The following is a 25,151-nucleotide window of genomic DNA, read 5'->3' as shown; positions in this document are numbered from 1 at the left end:
CTCTCCCCAGGGTGACTTTGTGTCTGAATATCTATCTTGAGACACTAAAGCATGTCTTTCCTGCTCCTTTCCCCCTTTCTGCCTCTTCCACTCAGCCGACCTCACTGTCTCATTTTCTGTGGTTCTGTCTTTCAGCGTTTGATTTTGATTCAGGATGCAGGTAAAGTCAAGAGATGACTTCACCAAAACAAGGAGAAAATGAGAAATCTGTCACTTCACAATGTTTTTTGCACGAATGCTTTCTGTATATGTTATTCTTTTGGCTCTGTGGACTTCCAAATGAATCACTTTGGATGGTAACGGTAATTTGTTGGAGCAGACGTGTGGCAACATGGCTTTCCTCTGCCAATCAAAATAAACACAAACTCCTCTGGAATCGTATTTGAATATCTGTTGTTGGACCTGGGGACAAATTTTTATTTTGGAACATTTCATTCAGATCAAAGCAACAACAAAGAAAGATCCATTTGTGGAGCTAGTTTCATCAGGTTTTTTTTTTTTTTTTTTTTTTTTTTGGTTGTTGTTGTCCTTTTCAAATTATTTTCCTAAGGAATAACATTCTTCCTAGGTTGCAGCCATTTTAAGCCAAGCATCATAAGTTCCAAAATGTTTAGATCCTAGTTAGAGGAATTGCCGTTCTGAACCCATGCTCATAATTTGCTTTTAATCTCTTCATAACAGGTCCAACTCTGTTGGTATACATTTTCAAGACACTGTTGATTATCTGGGAACATACATAAAGAGGAACTGTGTAAGTGTACCGTAAAGAGAAGTTTAATTTATAACGTTATTATTGGGGATTAAAAAGAATTTATCATATGTACATTCCCATGGATATGTGTTTGGAAATAAAAAAAAGACATCTGGACCAAAGAATGTGTTACCATCTGGGGTAAATTTCACTATAACATAGCACGTATAAATGCTTGCTTCCTTAATTAAAAATTCATGTGAATTCCATAGGAATTCACCAACCTCACTGACTTTTTCTAGTATGTACATCCTTCAGGCACTCTCACTTGGAGTAAGCTGTCCTTTCTAAAATCAAATGGTCATTTATTATTTTCTATTTATTTCCAAGGCAGAGATAGAGAAAAGGTGAGACTTTCCATTCATTGGTTTATTTCTCAAATGTCACCAAAGGTGGCGGGGGGGGGTGGGTAGGGGTGCCCAGAAACTCATTCCCACATTGGGAGCAGAGACCTGATGTCTTGAGCCATCATTGCTACTTTCCACAGTCTGCATTAGCTTGAAGCTGGAGACAGGAGCCAGATCCAGGGATCATTCAAGCACTTGGATGCTTGGTAGTGTCTTTTTTTAAAAAAGATTCATTTATTTTTATTGGAAAGGCGGATATACAGAGAGGAGGAGAGACAGAGAGGAAGATCCTCAACTGCTTTCCCAGGCCACAAGCAGGAAGCTGGATGGGAAGTGGAGCTGCCGGGATTAGAACCGGCACCCATATGGGATCCCGGCGCGTTCAAGGTGAGCACTTTAGCCGCTAGGCCACACCGCTGGGCCCGCTTGGTAGTGTCTTAACTCCTAGGCTAAACAGCATCCCTAAACCCTTCACTTACAGCTTGCTGTCCTTTCACGCCCATGTGTCTTCGCACATGCTTCTGATGCTTGCCAGGGCATCTTCTCTTTTCACCATTCTCTGTGAATTTCTATTTCTATTTTAAAAAAGGGATCTGGAAACCATCTGTTCCAGAGAGCATATCGCAATTTACCTGTCCAAATTCCATCTTTCTCAAACTTACTGGCTCCCCCAAGAATCCCAAAGAACCTTAAGCTGATTTTTTTCTCAGCTATAATGGAGTCCAATTCTATAACCTCGTGCTGTGTTATTAATGAAACTGACATTAAGGGAATTATAAATGACTGAGCCTATCCTTCCAATTAAAGGCATAGCCAGGACTCTAACCCAAGTTTTTTTCCTCTAGAGAAATCATTAAATTTTCCTTAATTTACTAGCTTCATAACCTACTTGAACTCTATTGAATCTTTTCACTTCTGCCTAGCAAAACAATCCATTATTCCCTTTTCCCAAGTATTTACAAAAACCACTTTGTTTATACTAGAATACTTTTTAACTTTCTTTGGAGAAAGCTTTGTCTTTTCTAAAATCATATTTTTGATACGACAGCTATGTGCTTTTTACTTATTATTTTCCACAACATAGTATTTTGGTCACAGTGGTTCATCCATCCTACCCCATACTTTGTCCTACATCTCCCCCATCCTAATATGTTCCCATATTATGATAGCAAAGTTTTTCAGTACCAGTTACAAGCTTCGCTTTGTGACATTTAAATGTAGCATGACATGGTAAACATAGGAAAAGGCAGAAAACCTAGTAGTGTAATGTAAATATAAATATAAAGTTTCATTGGTAGTTCTATTTTTATTCGGGAGTAGAGACACATCCTATATAGTTCACTTACTTCCCAGTATACTAATCTCTCATGTACGCTTCATCTTTTCTTCCTGACTGTGGCTATATGCAAGCCATAACTGCCTTGTGTAAGTTAGCACTGCCATCAGTTTATCAGTCCAGAGGGTTAGTGATGTCAAAGTCAACTCTGATAGTAGAAGGAATGCCAACAGGAGCTGGCAGATACCCATTTCAGGGAATCAAATGATTGAAAATCTAATTGTGAGAGATGTTAGGCCAAGTGTAAGCCAAAGAATAAGAACTGGAAAAATACTCATGTGAGTCCAGCACAGCCAGGGAAACTCCACAACTGGCAGAGTCCCATGAGGGCAGACACCAAGGCAACCAACAGAGCACAGTCAGCAGTGATTTGAATGGTGGGGATACCATGGGTCAGGGTGAAATGGTGAGACAGATTATCAAGGCAGAAACTGTTATAAGAGATTATGGCATCAGGCTAGTTACCAAAGCAAGGCATAGAATTAGCACTGAAATGGGCCCGGCGGCATGGCCTAGCGGCTAAAGTCCTCGCCTTGAATGCCCCGGATCCCATATGGGTGCCGGTTCTAATCCTGGCAGCTCCACTTCCCATCCAGCTCCCTGCTTGTAGCCTGGGAAAGCAGTCGAGGACGGCCCAATGCTTTGGGACCCTGCACCCGCATGGGAGACCTGGAAGAGGTTCCTGGTTCCCAGCATCGGATTGGCGCGCACCGGCCCGTTGAGGCTCACTTGGGGAGTGAAACATCGGATGGAAGAGCTTCCTCTCTGTCTCTCCTCCTCTGTGTATATCCAGCTTTCCAATAATAATAAATCTTTAAAAAAAAAGAATTAGCACTGAAATAACCATGGTTAAGTACTGAGTATATTCTAAGCTCTTTGCTAAATGCTTCTGCTTATGAAAATAGTGGACATTTAATACAGATTTGCCAAGGAAAGAAAGACAATGTGTCATTTAATTCTTATAATAACTAATAATACAGCCAAGGATCTTCTAAGATTGGTATTGTCTCTCTGCTTGTATATAAACAGAGGATCATAAAATTATGTGGTAGAGTCAGAATTCAAACCTAGATCCGTGAGGAAACCCAAACCATTGCCCTTCTCTGGGAAAACCTTGCATTAGTCATTTATTACTACATTATATATTATTAATACAGAATCATCAAGTTCTTGTTTCTCAAAGTTTTTTCAAATCATAGCACCTGTTTATATGCTATTTGTAGAATGTACGTAATTGACTAAGAATTGTTTAAATCACAGAACTAGATAGAATTCAAAGAAAAGACGCACACATTTTTAAGTTTAGGAGGATCAACCTTTCTTCATTGACAGTTACCTAGGATTATGTAGTTCAGGATGACATATGTGTTCTTCAATATTCTTGGAAAGAAATACTATGCAATACTTAAAAATATTTTATCAATGAACAGATATATGATAATTTTCATTGCTATAAATAAAAGTGAGCTTATTCTAGTTAAAACACATTTCCCTTTGGATGCCTTCTTGATGTCACAAATGTAAGGAAAAAACTTGAAGGACTTAATTGACTTTATGGTGTGAGCCTCTTGTCAACCTCTTTCAATAGCACTTAGAAATAAAAATTAAACAACACAGCTGTAAATTTATTTGCATAATCACACTTCACATTTTGTGTATATGCAGAAACTTACTTTGTCTGCCTAAGGCATAAGTAGAATAATCATCTAATAAAGCAGCAGTCATTGGAAACTTTTTGTGATACCTTCAAAATTAAGTGAGTCAACATTTACAGATGTCAGGGATAGTTTAAGACAGAGTATCAAAGACTTTGAGATTTTTGTCGATTGGTAACAATTTTGAAAGAAAGCTGTGGAGCAAAACTGGATGTAAATGCCTTTGAATTTTGCTATGACACGGCACTGAACAATATTTTATAAAAACAAACAATGTTTTGAACATGTAACAATAAAGAAAAAGATATCAATTGTGAAACCCTATGCAACATCTACCCTGTGAAATCATGTTTCATCAGACTGCTATTCAGCAGCCACAATTTTGGAGGCCACGGTTGATGTTTCCAAATGTTTGTAAATTAGTTATATTGTCCAGAATTCTATTTGCCACATGGATCTTTGAGCTAGTACATGTGGCTGCTTTAAATCCAGATCTATGAGGAGAGATTTTGGGAGGCCTGCACCTCTTGGTTCAAGTCTTGGCTCCACTTGTTCTACTTATTTTTTCTTTAAGATACATTTTGATTGGAAAATCAGATCAAATTTGCAGAGAGAAGGAGAGACAAAGAAACATCTTCCATCCACTGGTTCACTGCCTATGTGGCTGCAACAGCTGGAGCTGAGCCGATTCAAAGCCAGTAGCCAGGAGCTTCTCTAGGTCTCCCAAGTGGGTTCAGGGTTCCAAGGCTTAGGGCCATCTGCTATTGTTTTCCCAGGTGCATTAGGAGGGAGCTTGATGGGAAGTGGAGCAGCCAAGACATGAACTAATGTCCATATGGGATCCCTATATTTGGAAAGTGATAATTTAGCCATTGAGCCATCCTGTCAGGCCCATTGGTTGTGCTTCTGATCCAGGTTCCTGATAATGTACACCCTGGTAGGTGGTAGATGATGGATTAAGTACTTGGGTTCTTTCTACCCACATGGGAGATCCAGGTTGGGTTTTAGGCTTCTGTCTTTGACCTGTCCATATCCTGACTCTTGTGGGTGTTTGGGCTTTGAATCACAAGATAGAATTGTGTTGATCTATTCTTTTCTCAGTGGCTGTCAAATAAAGGGAAGTAAACAAAAAGTTGAAATTCATATCTATAGGAGGACTGATAGTTAATAATAAAATGGAAATAACTAGTATGGCACACAACTTCTTTTTCAAATGTTATATAAAGATTCTATTTGCTTTTGCATGGTTTAAACAATCTTCATTCTACCATTTGCCTTCCTCTCTAGCCTCATCTTCCTTTATTCCCCCAAGACAAGCATCCAGAATTGCCTGCCACCTTTCACATACAAATTTCCATCAGAAATATTTCCCTGCATCTTCTTATCCAACTGTATTCCCAGTAATCTATCACCACACAGAAGTGATTCTTCCTTTCTTTGGTAAGATCTTCCCAGTCATTTGGCTGCACTGCTATGGATTTCTCTACAACAAACAACATAGAATTCCAGTAATCCAGCAAAAAAATAAATTAATAAAATGAGTAACACAAGATTTACACTTTCAACTGTGACTGTTATGTGAAAGCTGTCCCAGTACGAGTTGTTCACTATCTACCATTTTCACAGAAAAGTTGTATGATTAGTATTATAAAATCTATTTTATACATGAGGGAAAATAAAGTCCAAAATCTTATTTGCCTAAGTTCATACAGCAAATGAATATCATCCAAATGAATATATTCCTGAGTCTGAATTCAAATGTTCTCACTGCAAAGATTGTACTCTTTCTATTCTACTGTGCTGCCTCTGAACTGGCTCTCAAATTAGAAGTTTTAATGATATTTATGGAGCAACACTACAGAACTTGCATAAAACTGACATCTACTGTGTATATTTCTTCACCCTTCTCTTTAGCTCAAATTGACTCTGTCAGGCATTTGTTCCCATGACACTAGCACAGCTGCATTTGTCAAACTCCCCAGTGGTCTCCAACACACCAGTCCAACGGCAGCTTCTTGGGTCTTATCTTTCTTCACCTTTCACAGGCTTCTGCAAATTGTGATCAGACTCTCTTAAATTCTTTCTTCACCTGTCTACTGGCACATCCTCGTGCTCTGATTTTCCTGTTCTTCCAGTTCGCACTGTGAGAGCTTTCCCTTGTTGACCTTTGAGGTTGCAATGCCCCGGGGATAATTGCTTGCCCTCTTCTCTTCTCCGTGGGCACTCATTTACCAGGTAATCCCATTCAGATATGGCTTTAAACACTAAGCACAATCTTCCAAGAACTCTCCAATCATACTTCCTCTCCTTACTCCTGGTCCAAGCCATGAACACATTTACCTGTTGACTATTTAATGGTCCTGAATCTATTTTCATTTCTCACTCTCCTTGTCTAGAATATTCATCCTTCTAATCTAACAGTTCATTCCTGAATCTATTCTCAAATATCACCTTTCCTGAGAAACTTTACTACCGCACTGAAAAAAAACACTGACACACATACTCATTCCTTGTACTGTAAAGTCTTTTCTGATGTATTTCTCCCAACTTGACATGGTTACATTTGTTGATATGTCTGTGGTCCGTGTCCTCTAGTAAAACTTCAATAAAAGCAAAGGATTTGTCTATTTAATATATTTATTTTATAATATCATAGCCATTGATAAATTTTTTGCTGAGTGAATAAATGAATGAATAAATGAGTGAATACATAGGATATTTCATTAAACATTTTAATATGTGACTTTATTCAATTCGGAAGAACTGTCTTGTCCAAGGTCACACAACTAGTAAGTAATTGAAGAAAGATTTGAAACTATGTGAATCAGAATTAAAGGATTTTCAACAGCATCAATGTCAATGAAAGCTTCAAACCTTGTGATTTATTGGATAATTGTATGATTTAGGCCTGTATCTTTAGCAAGATGTCACACTCTTTACATGACACTAAAGTATTAGTACTCTCATTTTATACATGAAACAACACTGATATTGTTATGGCTCAATCAATTTGGAAGCAACTCAACCAAATAACAATGGACTCATTCTGACATACATAAAATAGGTATTTATTTTAAGATAACAATTGATGTATCAACAGGATGCTGAGATAACTGAATAGAGAAATAACAGTCTTTTCAAAGATTACTGCTACGACAACTGGATATATAAGTGCGAAAGACTGAAGCTGGACCTCACAGCATATTTACAAATTAATACAAAATGGAGGATATATAGGAATTAAATCTAAAAAAAACTTTTAGAAGAAAATCTATGCATCGATCTCATGACCTGAACAGATAGCTACAGCATAAGCAAGTGAAGGAAATCGGAACATTAAAAACACTTGCATTTTCAGAATATCACCAAGAAAATGAAAATACAACCCATGGGATGGAAGAAAATATTTGCATGTCATAAATCCGATAAGAGCCTAAGTATTGAGAAATCTGAAGAATTCTCACAATGAAATGGCAAAATAGTCCAATTTTAAAACTGCCAAAGAACATTAACCTACTTTTCCAAAGAAGACAGGAAAATGAAGATTTAATAAATGCTCAACATCATTAGACATTAAAAATATGCAAGTAAAAATCATCATGGCATACCATTTCACAATCATTTGGAATGCTACAAAAAGCGGGATTCTGGCTTACTTTGTAATTCTTCATCTGCACATATTCCACCATCTACTCTTTTACCAGACGCCAGACTAGCAGAATCTCTCAATCTTGAACTTCAAACCTCCAAACACATGAGCTGAAATACATCTTCTTCCTTTGTTAGTAGTTTCTCCCAAAGTTTTTTTTTGTTTGTTTTTTATTAATTGTTTTGCATTATGTGACAGTTTCATAGGCTCTGGGAATCCCCCCACCCCTCCCCTCCCCTCCCCCCTGGTGGATTCCTCCACCTTGATGCAGTATTACAGTTCAAATTCAATCAAGATTCCTTCCTTGCAAACGTATACCAAGCATAGAGTCCAGCTATTTATTGTCCAGATGGGTTGAACAGTTTCTTGGGGAGACCATTTCTGGTCCAAAGTTAGAGCTGGTAGAATATCATCCCAGTCAATTAAGAGTCCCAATATAACATCAACAGCAATTTGCAACATTATGGAATTGACATGGTTTTGAGTAACCAGTATGTTAAAAAAAAAACAAAAAACAAGTTCTTAACCACAACCTATGATTAGCTCATTGACATTTCAATTTTAGTTTATATACAGGACCGGCTGCTATATACCTTAAAATGGCTATTAAATACCACATGTTTGCCTTAATCTGAGATGAAAAGATGACAACTTAGAAGATAGTACCTGTATATTGTAATATTAGTGCAATCTCTAACAACCTGTATCCAATGCAATAAGATAATGCGATATAATCTATACACCAACAACTAATGTCAGAATACTTAAGATCTACATCGAAAAACTGTAAAACCTAGTATACCCTCAATACGCTATGTTAATCCGTAATGGGGAGGCAGTGCAGGGAAGTCTTTCAGGACCATAAAAAGAGTGAGGAAAAAGTACAATGTAGCCTATCAAGATCAAATCTGGTAATTCATAGACAACAGACTCAAAGCGGCACTAAACAATAGTAAAACTACTATACCAATGCATGAGGGGGGAATCGGGTGAGATCCTGACAACCTCTTAACAGGAGGTCATGTGTGTGGAGCAGGGGGGCACTCCAGAGTGGAGCAGGTGGTAAGGAGGAAGCTTGGATCCCAACCATGAAGACTCCCAGACCTTCACCACAAACTATTAATACGAGCAACAAGGACTATATCCCAACTGCCAAGGAGGCCACAGGGAATTGGATGCCCTCGGAGGCCGAGTACTCTGAGGTCACCCACTCCCAACTGGAGCTTCCGCAGGGGATGGAAGAAGTCCAAACACTACCATGCAGAAACCAACGTCACCGGGAAGACAACCAGAAGCCCTGAGTGGTCCGCAGAAACAGAAGAACAATAAACGTCCTTCGGGACCAGGGAGGAGAGCTTTCTCTGGTCCGAGCCTGGCTCCACCTCTGGACCCCCACGCTCCCTCGCAATGACCATCGGGATCGCTTCGAAAACCCCCACAGCAAACAAACAATCATACAAACTAAAAAACCTAAAATAAATAGACAAACAACAAAAAGTAGAGCTTGGAATCTGACAGGAAAGAGCTGGCGTGGATTGGCTCATGCCTCGCTGGGTGGGACACAAAGATTAGTCACTCTTCACCGTGGTGTTGGGGACTTTCCTGCACACCCCCCCCCCAAAAAAAATGTTCTGCACCTTAATTGTTGACAAATGTCTTGTTAGAGTTACAAGCCAGTCTAGAATATCCTAAAATCTGCCAAGATCAGTAAAATTATACTTCAACACAACAAATGGCTAAATACTAAAATGAAATAGACACGAGACAACTGAATGGTACCTTATAGCCATTTTAAGGTATATAGCAGCCGGTCCTGTATATAAACTAAAATTGAAATGTCAATGAGCAAATCATAGGTTGTGGTTAAGAACTTGTTTTTTGTTTTTTTTTTTTTAACATACTGGTTACTCAAAACCATGTCAATTCCATAATGTTGCAGATTGCTGTTGATGTTATATTGGGACTCTTAATTGACTGGGATGATATTCTACCAGCTCTAACTTTGGACCAGAAATGGTCTCCCCAAGAAACTGTTCAACCCATCTGGACAATAAGTAGCTGGACTCTATGTTTGGTATATGTTTGCAAGGAAAGAATCTTGATTGAATTTGAACTGTAATACTGCATCAAGGTGGAGGAATCCACCAGGGGGGAGGGGAGGGGAGGGGTGGGGGGATTCCCAGAGCCTATGAAACTGTCACATAATGCAAAATAATTAATTAAAAAAGTAAAAAAAAAAAAGATCTACATCGAAAAACTGTAAAACCTAGTATACCCTCAATACGCTATGTTAATCCGTAATGGGGAGGCAGTGCAGGGAAGTCTTTCAGGACCATAAAAAGAGTGAGGAAAAAGTACAATGTAGCCTATCAAGATCAAATCTGGTAATTCATAGACAACAGACTCAAAGTGGCACTAAACAACAGTAAAACTACTATACCAATGCATGAGGGGGGAATCGGGTGAGATCCTGACAACCTCTTAACAGGAGGTCATGTGCGTGGAGCAGGGGGGCACTCCAGAGTGGAGCAGGTGGTAAGGAGGAAGCTTGGATCCCAACCATGAAGACTCCCAGACCTTCACCACAAACTATTAATACGAGCAACAAGGACTATATCCCAACTGCCAAGGAGGCCACAGGGAATTGGATGCCCTCGGAGGCCGAGTACTCTGAGGTCACCCACTCCCAACTGGAGCTTCCGCAGGAGATGGAAGAAGTCCAAACACTACCATGCAGAAACCAACGTCACCGGGAAGACAACCAGAAGCCCTGAGTGGTCCGCAGAAACAGAAGAACAATAAACGTCCTTCGGGACCAGGGAGGAGAGCTTTCTCTGGTCCGAGCCTGGCTCCACCTCTGGACCCCCACGCTCCCTCGCAATGACCATCGGGATCGCTTCGAAAACTTCCCCACAGCAAACAAACAATCATACAAACTAAAAAAACCTAAAATAAATAGACAAACAACAAAAAGTAGAGCTTGAAATCTGACAGGAAAGAGCTGGCGTGGATTGGCTCATGCCTCGCTGGGTGGGACACAAAGATTAGTCACTCCTCACCATGGTGTTGAGGATTTTCCTGCACACCCCCCAAAAAAAATTGTTCTGCACCTTAATTGTCGACAGATGTCTTGTTAGAGTTACAAGCCAGTCTAGAATATCCTAAAATCTGCCAAGATCAGCAAAATTATACTTCAACACAACAAATGGCTAAATACTAAAATGAAATAGACACGAGACAGCTGAATGGTATCTCCCAGAATTTTTAAAACATTTATTTATTGGGCCCAGCACCATAGTCTAGCAGTTAAAGTACTCGTCTTGCACACACCAGGATCACATATGGGTGCCAGTTCTAATCTCAGCCCCCCATCCCCGCTTCTCATCCAGCTCCCTGTTTGTGGCCTGGGAAAACAGTTCAAAGCCTTTGGACCCTGCACCTGCGTGAGAGACCAGGAAGAGGCTCCGGGTTCTTAGCTTCAGATCAGCTCAGCTCCAGATGTTGCAGCCACTTGGGGAGTGAATCATTGGATGGATGTCTTCTCTGTTTCTCCTCCTCTCTGTATGTATAACTTTCTAATGAAAAAAAAATCTTTACAAGTTTTTACTGTTTTTACTTGAAAGTTCCAGATGGAGGAGGGGCAGAGAGAGACAAAGAGAAAGAGACAGAGAGAGAGATTCATTCTGTCCATTGGTTCACTACTCCAAATGGACGCAATGGCCAGAGCTGGGCTAATCCAAAGTTGGCAGCCAGGAGGTTCTTCTGTTTCTCCCACGTGGGTTCAAGGAGATCCAACTGGTAACTGGATTGAAAGTGAAGCAGCTAGGTGCCCATACATGATACGAGCACCATCCACAGACACTGACCCCTCCTTTCCCCCACATTTTTAGCTGTCAGAATGAAATGTGACTAATGTATTATGGCAGTATGTAAAATAGGTGTAACTCCTTTGGCAAGGGCTTTCTCGGTTCCCCGAGATATTCCACACAGAATCATAACCTGACAAACCTCATTTATAGATCTCTGCCCAAGAAAAGTAAAGTCATGTGAGAGTTTTTCAAAGATGTAATGAAAAATTGAATTAAGAATAATCATATTTTGGTGTAAAAAATGCATTATTGGTGTAAATATCCATGTATAGTTTTTTCCATAGTATTTGTTTCCCTTGAATTTTTGGAGGAATCCTTTGTATGTTTACAAAAACATTCTTCATATGAAGATTCAGAGCATCCTTATTTGTTACAGCTCAAAAATGGAGGCAACCTCAATGTTCATCAACTGATGAGTGGATAAGAAAGGATGCAGCATAACCACACAGTGAAATATTTCTCAATCATAAAAAGAAACAAAGGACTGGATATATGGGAAAACATGAATCAACTTTGAAATCATGATGCTAAGTGAAAGAAGTCAGTCACAAAAGACTACCTACTGTATGATTCCAATTATATGAAATGGTAAGAGTAGACACATTCACAAAGACGTGAATGAGCTATGCATTTGCCAAGAGCTGGGGGAGCAGACAGCACAGTGAGAATGTTAAAAGGCATGGGTATTCCTTTTGAGGTGATGAGCTATTCTGGAATAACATTTTTCCATAGTTTCACAACTTGGTGAACACACTACATACCCTGTGAACATACACAACCTTCATAGAAGTATATAATTTATAATGGTGCTTTTTATGCGAATTTTATGTCAATAACATTTTTGAAAACTGAACATAGGAGTTAACATTTTGCCTTACAGATAGACACCAGTGACCATGCTCCAGCCTCACTTCTCAGTGTCGGTGTTTGACTCCTAGCTCCAACTCCCAGTCCCAGCTTCCCACCCTGAGTGGCAGCAAGTGATGACTCAAAAATGGGATCCCTGCCATTCACATCACAAACAAACATTGAGTTCCTAACCCTTGCCTCTGACCAGCCACAGCCACTGCAGCCATGTGGGGAATGAACCAACATATAGGAGCTCCTCCGTGTGTTTTTATGACTCCCAGTTTTTTTTAATGACATCAATGTGGTTTCAGCAACAGGGTAAATGATCTCTTAGAGAGCTGGAGAAACAGCACAGTAGGATGGGAAGAGTATGACTCAGAAGAGCTACGTAACTGCCACAACTTTGTACCTAAATTACTGCTACTGGGATAGAGGGTCAATTATTTATCCTCTCTGGTCAGTAAGGAGTACCTGTAAAACAAGAGGTTGTACTCATAGATCATCAGTTTGTTTCTTCTTTTTTTTTAAAGCTCACATGACCCAGGAGTCTTTTTTTTTTATTGGAAAGTCAGTTATACAGAGAGGATGTGAGACAGACAGGAAGATCTGTCCATTGACTCACTCCTCAAGTGGCTGCAATGGCCAGAGATGTGCTGATCTGAAGCCAGAAACCAGGAGCCTCTTCCTGGTTTCCCATGTGGGTGCAGGGTCCCATGGCTTTGGTCCGTCCTCGACTGCTTCCCAGGCCACAAGCAGGGAGCTGGATGGAAAGCAGTGACACCGGGACACAAACCGATGCCCACATGGGACCCTGGAGCATACAAGGTTAGGACTTCAGCTGCTAGGCTACCATGCCACGCCCAATCAGTTTCATAACTCATGATGTATATATGTGTGTGTACAAACCTCGTATTATTCCATAACCACACCAGAGACCAAATACATGCTTGTGAACACCTTTTTCTATTTCTAACCTAGATGAGGCTCTGTATATGCAGGAAGACAGTACAGTTTGGGAAGAACCAGAACCTCCAAGCTCTCTCAAAGGCTTGTTCAGATGCTCGCTAAATGCCTAACCAGAGACAAGTTACCTCACCTCAGCTGGCCTTTGTTTCTGTTAAGATAAAACCGTGCCTGCTAATATAAATATTAGATAACTTTTTACATAGAAAACACCAGTCATAAAACATATGAATAAAGGCTTCCAACAAAATAAGGCAATTATAGATTGTTGTTGCAGTCGGAATGAAAGAGTAACTGTTAAAGATCAGAATGCAGCCAAAGGTGTGTGCAGTGAATTTTGCAAGTGTGATTTCTTTGTGGCCAATGTGCATCCATTTTATGTGAGCCAAACTTGGATATAACAAAGGACTTGTACCAGGAGCTGAGTGCTGCCCAGCTGCAAGCCTAGGGCTCTTTGCTGTCCCTCCAGGACCCCATGCCAGGATTCCAGGGTATTCCAAGATTTCTTGGAGTAGTGTATGTAGGAATTAGCAAACTAGTCTCAGAAAATGACACAGAACACAACTGTTTGACATTGAGCCAAGTATGACCAGCCACATTGGCATCTTCCAGAAGAACCCACATGAATGGATTAATGCTTGTCTGCGGACTGGGATAGCTCTCTCAGCCATCACTCCATCCTGGGTGTTCCCTAACATCACCAACAAACAGAACAAAACATGATGCTGGTGTCCTCTGTAACTTCAATTCACATGACTGCCTCAGACCCTAAAATTTCCCCCAGTAAATTTAAAGTAACTGCTTTATATATGAGAGTACTTCAGAATGTTCATGGGAAAATGGAATTAAAATACAAATCTATTTGTTGAAAAAAACTTTTGGAATCCATGTATAGGTTTTTTTCATACACACATGGCTCATCGATTGTTGAAAATATGTTATTTTTCTCTACATTACATTTTTACTGACAGGCATTTTTAAACCTTCAATCACCTGCCCACAGATGCTACTCCAAGTGGAAAACTAAATTAGCAAACTTTCAAAAGGAATTGCCATACTTCATTTATGCAAGTGTTCACACACCAATTCTTTTATTACAAAAATTTGGTAAAAGTTGATTATGGACTAGTTAGCTTAGAATTTTGTACACAGAATAACTTACATTTTAGGGACATGAACAAATTACACAATAAACTTAATGAGGATAACTACATATTGCAGAATTAAAATAATACTTCACATATTCTGATAATTGCTGGAAATAGCATTTATATTATTTAAGATGAGTTTTCAAAATATTTATTTATTTTTAAGGAAAGACAGGTTTTTAAAGAGAAGGAGAGACAGAGAGAAAGTTCTTTCATATGCTGGGTCACTCCCCAAAAGACTGCAATGGCCAGAGCTGAATGGATAGGAAACCAGGAGCCAGGAGTTTCTTCTAGGTCTCCCACAAAGATCTAGGAGCCCATGGCTTTGGGGTTGTCCTCCACTGCTGCTTTCCCAGATCACAAACAGGGATCTGGATAGGAAATGGAGCAACTGAGACATGTTCCGGCACCCAAATGGTATCCTGGTGCTTATGGGCTGAAGATTAGCCAGTTGAGCCACTGCAATGCCCCCTCAATGGAGTATTTTTGAGACTAAATGTCTCTGAAGTTGTTGCTTTCTTTTTCCGTATGTTGCATTCTCTATTCCTGAAATCCTGACTTATAATCGATGAATAATGATAAACAATAAAAGCTAACACATCAAGACTTATTTTGCGTCATTCCTAGTCTCATTTATATACTCATTTATATACATATTATCTTGCCAATCAAAACCAATGACCATTATAGTCCTAATTTGCAGGTGATAAGGTTGATTCCAACAGAGAGATGGTAGTACCACAGGCCTGGGCTTTTCTGCTCTAGACCTCATGACTGGGTATTAGCCTAGGGAACTGTTTTTCCTCTCTAATCACACCAACAATGCAGCCTTTCTGAGAGTGATGCTATAGGAAATCAGGCTGATAAGAGATTTTCTGGTCCATTCTTTCAGTGTTTATGGCTCATTCTGTAGAGCACTTCTTTGGAATTTTTGATAAATTTTGTTAATCTTTAAGTATCATCAAGGATGCCTATTTTGTGCATTTTACTAAATCATGAGTGAAAGACTACATTGTCTTTTAAAAACTCTTCTGCTACAACTTGTGTGCAAAAAATGCTCTAAAAAGTAGGTTCAACAAATGCTATCAATTCATTACTTATTAATCATGGTATTCAGATTAGCATATATGTAACCACCTAAGAAATAGTGCATCTCATTTCAAAATCCACTTCATTCACCAGTGTTGCAGAACTTCTCCCCACTGCATCTAGTGTGTTTACTGATATAACTTGTCAGATTCAATGACAGCAAGCAACAAGAGAAGTTTACATTTCTTCATAATACGCACATTGTACAAATAAACAGCCCAATGTCTTAGTAACGCTAGCCTAAACACAGGGCAATCCATAAAATCTTGTCCCACAGGCTGAGAGAGCCCTGTGTTCTTGCCCATGTTTAAGCTATTCTTCATACATAGTTCAGCTGTGACATTAAACAACCATAACTACCTTTCAGAAAATCTAATATTTCATTTCTCAAGAAATGAAGCAGAAGTCACATTGTGCCACTTGGGAAGGCATGCAGTTTTCAGATAAAATTGAAAAATGTACATCTGCTCATAAAAAAATGCTAAACATCTGAAAGTAGGAACAAATGGTACAGCTAGAGGAATGACCTAACAGCTGTTGCACACACAGATGTGACGTAAATGCCAGAGAAACACTGATGAGCTACTCAGGAATGGGAGCTGGGAAGCCCTGTGTTTTGACAGACAAGAATTGATTTATTGTCTTCTTTGTAAGTCAGACTTCTCAGAAGTTAGAAAGAACTGTCATCTTTCAAAATTTAGATCAATGTATGCTAGTCACAAAAGATAGTATACATTTCTATTAATTTGAAATGAGTTACCCAGTTTTGAAAGACATGCTACCCTAAACTAGGTCCCTGAAGATGCTGAACCAGTTAAAATTGCCTTATTGGAGTGAACAAGCAGTAGGTTTGTTCTTCTATGGGATATAGAACATCAAACACTGTTGGGGGGTGGAGAAAAATTAAAAGCCTCACATTGCATGGATAAGGATGCTAACAGAGTAGAAGAAATTTGAAGTCATGGTATTTTTTCTTCTTGCCCAAACATGTGTGACTGCATCTACAGCCATGTTTAGGGCACCACAGAAAAGACCAGGAAGGGCCTCCCACAAGACGAGTAACACCTTGTTCCTGGTGCCCACTGACCTTGTCTTTGATGATTCTCTGTGCTCTGGCCCCAATGTTGTCTTCCCATCACTGCTCTGGACCAAGTGCTTTCTTGACTCTGAGTCTTTGCACACGTGGTTCCCATTTCCTTGTAAGTGCTAGGCTTTGCTTCTAAAGAATGTACGCTGGCCTCCTGAATCTAGCTCAAGTGTGTTCCTCCATGTTGTGTTCTCCAACTCCAGAGACACTATCTTTGTTGAACTTACACTGCACACTTCTCCTCAACAGCACTGCTACAATTGTAATCAAAATAAATAAATAAATAAATAAGTAAATGAATAGGTAAATAAATAAATAAATATGGTAGGGGCTGACATGGCAGCACAACAAGCTAATCCTATGGCTTTGGCATCCCATATGGGTGCTGGTTTGAGTCCCAGCTGCTCTACTTTCAATCCAGCTCCCTGCTTATGGCTTGGGAAAGCAATGGAGGATGTCCCAGATGCTTGGTCCCCTGAAACCAAATGACAGACCTGAAAGAAGCTCATGGCTCCTGGTTTCAAACTAACCCAGCTCCATCCACTGTGGCCATTTGAGGAGTGAATCAGTGGATGGAAGATCTCTGTCTCCTTTTCTCTCTGTATAATCTGCCTTTTAAGTGAAAATAAATAAATCTTAAAACAAAAGTTTAAATAAATAAAAGTACAATCTGTTGCATAACAGCAATCTAACCCCAAGACCAGGGGCTGGATGAAGAGTCCTGATTTGCAGCTAGCTGTATTTCCAGCCCCCTAGAAAGTGCCTTAGCCGAGAGCAAATTTCAATACATTGATACATAAGCCTACGTTCTAACTATAGCACCTCAAAACACTAACTCTAATCTCTTGTTTTCCAGTCTCCACTGCTTTCAACTTGATTATTTGGTCTTCAATTATCTTAGTATTACAAATAAATGGACTTTAGTTTCTCTCTCTCTCTCTCTCTCTCTCTCTCTCTCTCTCTCTTTTTGCATCCATCAATCCAGGGACATGCGTCAAGTTCAGGAAATGCCCAGTCCTCACCAGACTCCATCAAACAGCCATCTCTTCTGCTAGGCTGATTTCCAACTTACTCTTTTTTTTTTTTAAGATTTTATTATTATTGGAAAGCTGGATATGCAGAGAGGAGGAGAGACAGAGAGGAAGATCTTCCATCCGATGTTTCACTCCCCAAGTGAGCCTCAACGGGCCGGTGCGCACCAATCCGATGCTGGGAACCAGGAACCTCTTCTGGGTCTCCCACACAGGTGCAGGGTCCCAAAGCATTGGGCCGTCCTCAACTGCTTTCCCAGGCCACAAGCAGGGAGCTGGCTGGGAAGTGGAGCTGCTGGGATTAGAACCGGCGCCCATATGGGATCCGGGGCATTCAAGGCGAGGACTTTAGCTGCTAGGCCATGCCGCCGGGCCCCCTCTTTGTCCCCTTTGGTCTGGTTGCATAGACTCCACTAAGAAATGGGTAAATAAAAAAACCACAGATCCTGCATTTCTCTTGGGGATTTCGAAAGACTATTTCCACAGCTGATGATCATTCTGGCCAGAGCAATGAATGAAAAAAAAGTGCCACATTTCACAACAGCTGAAATAATTTTCTGCCAAAGCCTGGTTTCAAATTCAAACTACATTTTTTTTCTTTAGGTACAAGGTCTAGAGATATAATGTGACATAAGAATGTAGCACTGTAAAGACACAACTTCAGAATAGTTATTTTTACATATTCCTAATGGTAATAATTAGTATTGACTGCAAAGTAAGCACAACCATATTTGTTTTCAAGTTAAGCATGTGATTTGAGAATATTCAAAAACATTTGCTAAAGGGGTGTGAACTGTGCAGATGCTCATCAAAATCCATCTGTCTGAGACTGTTAACTGGCGTTTCCCCAGCTAAGACGTTCTTCACGTTGACATCACAAAAACACTTTATTCCTAGGGTGAGGGTTGATTCTTACCTAAGAAAATGGATCATTTTCTCCAGAATTAAAGGTTCTGCACAGATTTTACAAATGTATATTTTTATCACTCAACTGTACAGAACTCTAAATGGACAGATGATTTCAAAAAGTAAATTAGACTTTGAGTTTCAAACTCATGAGTCCTTTTCTACTTAAAAAAAAAATCCACAAATTATGCATAAAAACAACCTGAAAAATCCTTGTGTAAATTCTTCAGTGAAAGGGATGTTTAGAGTTTCTTCTCTTTCATATTCCCAGCATGTGCCTCACAGCTTTCTATTTTTTACTCAGTGTTAATAAACAGACATTATATGCAATTTCTGTAATTTCTATTTTTTTGAGGGCTTAAAATATTTGGGTGACCTGCACCCAAAAATAAAAGCTCTACTTCCATCATCTATAAAAAGATGTTATGCATCCTTTGAGTATAATGAAAGTTTCAACACATACCTGCATTGGTTGTTAATATATTGATCTTCTACATTCACTTCACATTTTTCCCTTGAATGTTCCCTTCTAAAAATATGTTCCAATTCTCCAAGTTACAGAATAAATATCATTTTTACATGCCCTATGTTTGCGGAACCTCAAATCTGTTTCCTGCTATTTATTTCTTTCTAGTGCATCAAAAACTAATGTTTTATATTATATATATGTACAAATGTATATGTACGCACATATGGAAGTATATATATTTATATAAGTTTATATCTAATATGTATACTGAAGAAGGAAAGTGAAAGGATTCTGTAATGACACATTAAACAACTCATCACCATTTGCCCAAGTATCATAATGCTTGTTTTTCTTAATTCACATGTTATGAGCACAATCGTACTATTAGTGCAGTTGATATTACTTCCTACTGATGCAGAGAAAGTTAGGGTTCAAGGTAGCTCTTATCTCTATCCTTCACCAAAACTTAAACTGCTGATAAATTGGGTCTTCGTAGCTTCACATGAAAATAGCAAGAGGGCCTTTCCCACACACTGGACTTTCTGTCACCAGCCAATAGTTCTGCTCAAAGTGATACACTAATTTTTCTATATATGGAGAAAAAGAATATAAACTGCAAACAAATTGTTAAAATATGAACCTGGTACATCCAAGAATTCTGAATCCCTTTCTTTACAAACTGTTTTATGTGAAGTATTTTTTTAAAAAGTCCCTTTGGGGGCTAGTGTTGTGGTGCATTGTTTAAGCTCCTACCGGAGATGCTAGCTTTTCTTAGGAGTGCAGATTCAAATCTTGGCTGTTTCACTTCTGATCCAAATCCCAGCTAACCTACCTAGGAAAGAAGTGGAAGATGGTGCAGGAAATTGGACCATCTTTAGCAAGTGGGAGACCTGCATGGAGTTTTAGGGCCTTGGGTTTGGCCTGACCCATACTCAGCTGTTGTGGCCATACAGGATGTCAACCAGTAGGTAGAAGATTCATTCTCTCTCTCTCTCTCACTCTCTCTCTCTCTCTCTCTCTCTCAATCTCTGCCTTTCAAATAATCTTTAAAACAGGAAAAATTTAAATCCCTTCCCTAGATTTTTTTATGTAGTAAATTAAGCTATCCAAATTTTACTTAAAGAAAAGAAAAAAAAAAAAAAAGCAAACACATACACTGCCTCCTGAGAAAACTGTCTGCCAAATAACTTTAAAAATGGAAACTCATTATTATATTAGCTGATTTTTAACAAGTGCAGGAGAGTTTCATGTCCATCTCCCCTTCCTCCCAAAACACAAGCACCACATTTCTGCGGAGTTAAATGTCAGCTTCCTTTCAGAACAATTGTAAGACTCACAGGATGTAGAACATCATTTTAAATGGGTAACACAAATAAACAGGAAATCCCCTTCATCACAACCTGGCATTACTCTACTTGTTCTCAGCCCTAAAGAGACTGACTCACTGGAGCCTTTCGTCAAAGCTTCATTCCTTTAGCTAAAACACTTCAGTGCATTAAGGCCACCATGCTTAGAAGCTCTATTTGAAATGAAATTTCATTTTGAGGTACTTGGGTAAAAGAATGTCAACCAGACACAATCCACTGAGTTTGCTTGTTTAAACTCTGGTTTTCCCTCTGTACTCAGTCATTTAGGCACAGGAAAGAAAATCACACTGCAAGAGTCTGTGACATGGCACAGTGGTGTTTCCAACACAGCGCTCACAGTTCCTAGGTATGGGCCTTAAAATCCCAGCTTGTGGGGCCTGGGCCATGGTGTAGTAAATTAAACCTCCATCTGCACTGCCTGCATCTCATTTGGGGGTCACTTTGAGTTCCAGCTGCTCCACTTCCAATCCAGCTCCCTGCTTATGGCTTGGGAAAACTGCTGAGGATGGCTCAGACCGTGGGTGCTTGCACCCACATCGGAGACCAGGCAGAAGCTCTTGGTTTCCAGTTTCAGAACATCTTAGTTCTGGCCATTGCAGCCATTTGGGGAATGAGCCAGTGCATGGAAAGTTTTTTTCTCTCTCTCATGGAAAGATCCTCTCTCTCTCTCTCTCTGTCCCTCTCCCTCTAACTCTTTCAAGTATAATAATTTTTAAAATTCACCTTGCCTTTTATCTATTCAATCAGTTTTTTTAATGGGTAGAACCCAGATTACTGACATTTAAAACACCAGGGGCTGGTGTTGCGGTGCAGCACGTTAAACCATGATTTGCTATTCCTGCATCCCATACTAGAAGGCTCATTTGAGTTCCTTCTGCTCTGTTTCCAATCCTGCGCCCTAACAATGTGTGTGGGAAGGCAGCAAATGTTGGCCCAAGTAGTTAGGTCACTGCCTCCCATGAAGGAGATCCAACTGGAGTTCCTGTCTCCTGGCTTTAGCCTGGACTAGCCCCAACCTCTGTGACTATTTGTGAAATGAACTAGGGGATAGAAGATCTCTATCTTTTTGGTCCACGTTTTATAAACAAAAGTACCACAAAATGACTCTTCCTGAGATGTGGGAATTTTAAAAATGATTGCAAAAGTTTTCATGGAAGTTATCTTATTTATTATCTTAAAAATATATTCATCCGTCACTATCTGTGGGAGATCATTTTCAGGATGCCCTGAAATGCCAGAACAAGTGGATGCCAAGCTCCTTGTATAAAATGGCATAGTATTTGCAAAGAATGTATGTATATCCTGTTGTACATTTACATTTTAGCTCATCTCTAGATTACTGATCATTTTAATACAATGTAAATACTGTAGTTATTAGGCGCTATTGTTTAGGAAATGATGACCCAAAAAAGTGTGTCGGTGCTCAGCAGACATAGCCATCGCAGGCTGACCCTGGGCAAGTGACGGGAAGGTGAGCAATGCCCATGCAGTGATGCAGAAAGAGAGGATGCGTGAGCGGCCAGAGGTACCAGCAGGAGTGCCACACAGCACAGTGCTCTGCATGTGGCAAATTCAAGATTTACTTTTTGGGATTTCCTGCAATTTTTTTTCTCAAATAGTTTCGACCTTGGGTGAGTTAAGTCTGCTCAGCTGAGGACAGGAGGGCTGACGGTTTGTCTCACCTCAGTTCTAATACTTAATTAACAGGCAAGTGGTGCTATTACAATTTGTATTATAATGTATATGTTTATTCTCATTTCAGATAGAAGTAACTGTGCAATTATTCTGTCTTGACTACTTCTTGGCTAAGTACATGAGTATTCATAAATGTTCATGTACTTATTTTTTCCTATTTGAAGGGCAGTGAGAATGAGAGAGAGACAGGAAAAGAACTGAAAGATCTTCCATCTACAAGTTCAATGAATAAAAGCCTTGCAACAGCCAGGGGAGCGTCAGGCTGAAGCCAGGAGCTGGAAGTTGCATCCTGGCATCCCATGTAAACAGTAAGTATTTTACAACTTCAGTAAACCTCGGCTGCCTCTCAGGGTGTGCATTTGCAAGAAGCTAGAATGGGAAGAGGAGTCAAGACTTCACTTCAGGCACTCTGGTAGGGGATTCAGGCAATCCAAGTGGCATATTTACTGTTGCATCAAACACTTGCCTTTTTTCCTAAACAATTATTATTTTTTTAAAAAGGTGGGGGGATTCACACACTCTTTTAGAGATAAATGCTCTAGTCACATGACTTCATGCAAGTTTCTAAGCCTCTGTAAATTTTGTGACATATGAAGAATGAATATAATGCTGATCAAGGAGTACGTTTTAAGTACTGAATTCAGTAAGGTGTATGCCTTTACATGGCTAACATGCAGAAAGGTATAACTATGATGGTTTTCCTTACTTTTTTAAAAGGGCCATCCAAGAAGTAGTTGTGTAATTATTTGCAACAATGGAACACCATGCTGTGTCAGTGATGCTTCAAAGCTCATGTTCTAAAAATATATTTAATAGCTACATATCGGCTGACTTCTTTGAATGAACTATCTGGGGAAATCACATTTATTTTTTTTTAAATGCTGCTGTTATTGAAATTTTTCTCAGAAAGCCCTTTGATTATGCGTTAGAAGTACACAGTAAACATGCTGGGGCAATTTTTATAATCCATGAGGTTTTTTATTGTTTTTATTTATGTTACTATGTTTTATTGTTTTTATTTATGTTACTATTTCTTATTATAAATGAATTAACAATTAGAATTTGAAAGAACAGTCTCCCCTTAATATATATAGACATGCTGCCAAATATCTACATTTTAAGAATGGATTTGCTTTGGAGAGAGGGCACTGGGCACATGGGTTAAGATGCTGCCTGGGAAGCCCGGAACTTGCTTAGAGCACCATGAATGTGAATTCATTACCCATGAACCTAAGACTTAGGGGACCAACACTTTAACACATGGGTCTTTGGGAATCACTCAAACTAATAACCAAAACCAATAATACCTTATCGCTTGGTGAGATTATTGAAATCATAAACTTAACTCTGTAGAAGTTCTTTTCCTACAGCCAAGATTTCTATCTATAGCTTGTAAATGAAGAAAGACCCAGGGATAATGGTGATAGAGGATGTGAAATGAAGTAGTTTGCCTGAAAACATTGGCAGGAGTGTGAGGGCTTCCCAGACACATCACTTGGTTCTATCCTTTCTTTCAGAGTATTTTTCCGCCTCTGAGAACGTAGGCCAGCAATCACTTCATATTTTAGTCTACGGGCATCGTAAAATGGCAATATCAACAGCATTGACCCTATATGTCATTAGGAGAATATGAAAATATGTATTAAAAGTGCTTGCCATCATCTTTGGCACAAAGCAAGAACTCAGTCAACGCCAACTACTGTCAGCTTTGCTGGAGTCTCCATGGTGGAGAGCAATGATTTCAACTAGAGTCGGGAAATTCATTCATCTTTCTGAAAGATTGATGAAGAAAGGATCAGAGGCATGGGTGTTAACAGACAGATGGGATTTTTTTCTTTTTCTTACCCTCTCAACAGTCTCCTTAATTTAGCTCATAATTCCCTTAAGGTCATGAGTACAGTTAATATTCCCCACATTCCAATAAGGAACTTGGGTCACAGCAAGATTTCCAAGTGTGTCAGTGGAGGGAGGAATCAAACTCAGCATTGTCTGCAGCTGGGTTCTCTAGCAGTTCATGGCCTTTCATATGTAGATGAATTGTGATGCAATAATTTAATTCAATGCTTTTCATAAAGAATGCCATAGAGGGCCCACTTCATGTGTGTGGCTTTGTTGTTGCCCTGGTGACATTTGAAGAGCCCTCAGGGTGACTATGGGTATCTGAGGATTCCAGAGAGCAACTTCACTTGAACAAAAAAGGCCAAGTGTTACAATGCAGCTGTTGAGTGCATTTTCTCAAATTGGGCAGCATGAATTAGCGCTTTCTTCTGGATGCTCTTTCTGGCCCCAGTCAACTGATCAGTTAATACCTTCAGCTTTCCAGGACAGACTAAATTTATGCACATCCAAAGACGTTTTGAAAATTAATATATTTTCATAAACTTAAAAAAATGTTGACTTAAAATCACTCTGCAGATATCCTAATCATAAAATTATATTTCCTCATAAGAATTGTAAGAAGTCATTGTTATAAAATCCTTTGAAGAAAACATTTTATCTGATGCACTTTTGTGTCTGTAATACTTAGTACACAATCTTACATAAAGATCAGTAAGTGCTTCTGAATGAATAAACACAGAATTTCATTGCAATTTCCTTTCTCCTTTCAAAAGGGTCCTTTTAAAATAGCTACCACCCCAAAGCTCCCTGAAACACCAACTCATTTGTGGAAATGTTAGACCACCAAGCTTCTGAAATACAGCATATGCAACTCTGATATTCACTTCAAATCTACAAACCCAGGCAACTACAAACCCAGGCTGGGAAGAATGAAGAAGTCCCCAAGAGGTTGGAAACAAGGAATTTCTACCATCTCCCACAGATTCTGCTAATTCAGCAAAAGCAATATTAAGAACCATGGATCCACCACATGGGATGAAAGAAATCCAAATCCTTCCTCGCAGGATCCATGGGCGTCACAGCAACAGCCAGGAGCCCTGA

The 25,151-nt window shown here is 39.5% G+C and overlaps 1 protein-coding gene across 4 annotated transcripts in view; it reads right to left on the bottom strand.

Moving 5' to 3' along the window:
* STARD13 (StAR related lipid transfer domain containing 13) overlaps positions 1–25,151 on the bottom strand; it is a 494,525-nt gene that overhangs the window by 195,006 nt on the left and 274,368 nt on the right. The gene's annotated exons all lie outside the window — the stretch shown is intronic.

This window comes from Ochotona princeps, chromosome 12, assembly GCF_030435755.1.
Source record: "Ochotona princeps isolate mOchPri1 chromosome 12, mOchPri1.hap1, whole genome shotgun sequence".
In the NCBI taxonomy this organism is placed as follows: domain Eukaryota; kingdom Metazoa; phylum Chordata; class Mammalia; order Lagomorpha; family Ochotonidae; genus Ochotona; species Ochotona princeps.
This window is presented reverse-complemented; position numbering and strand designations above follow the sequence as displayed.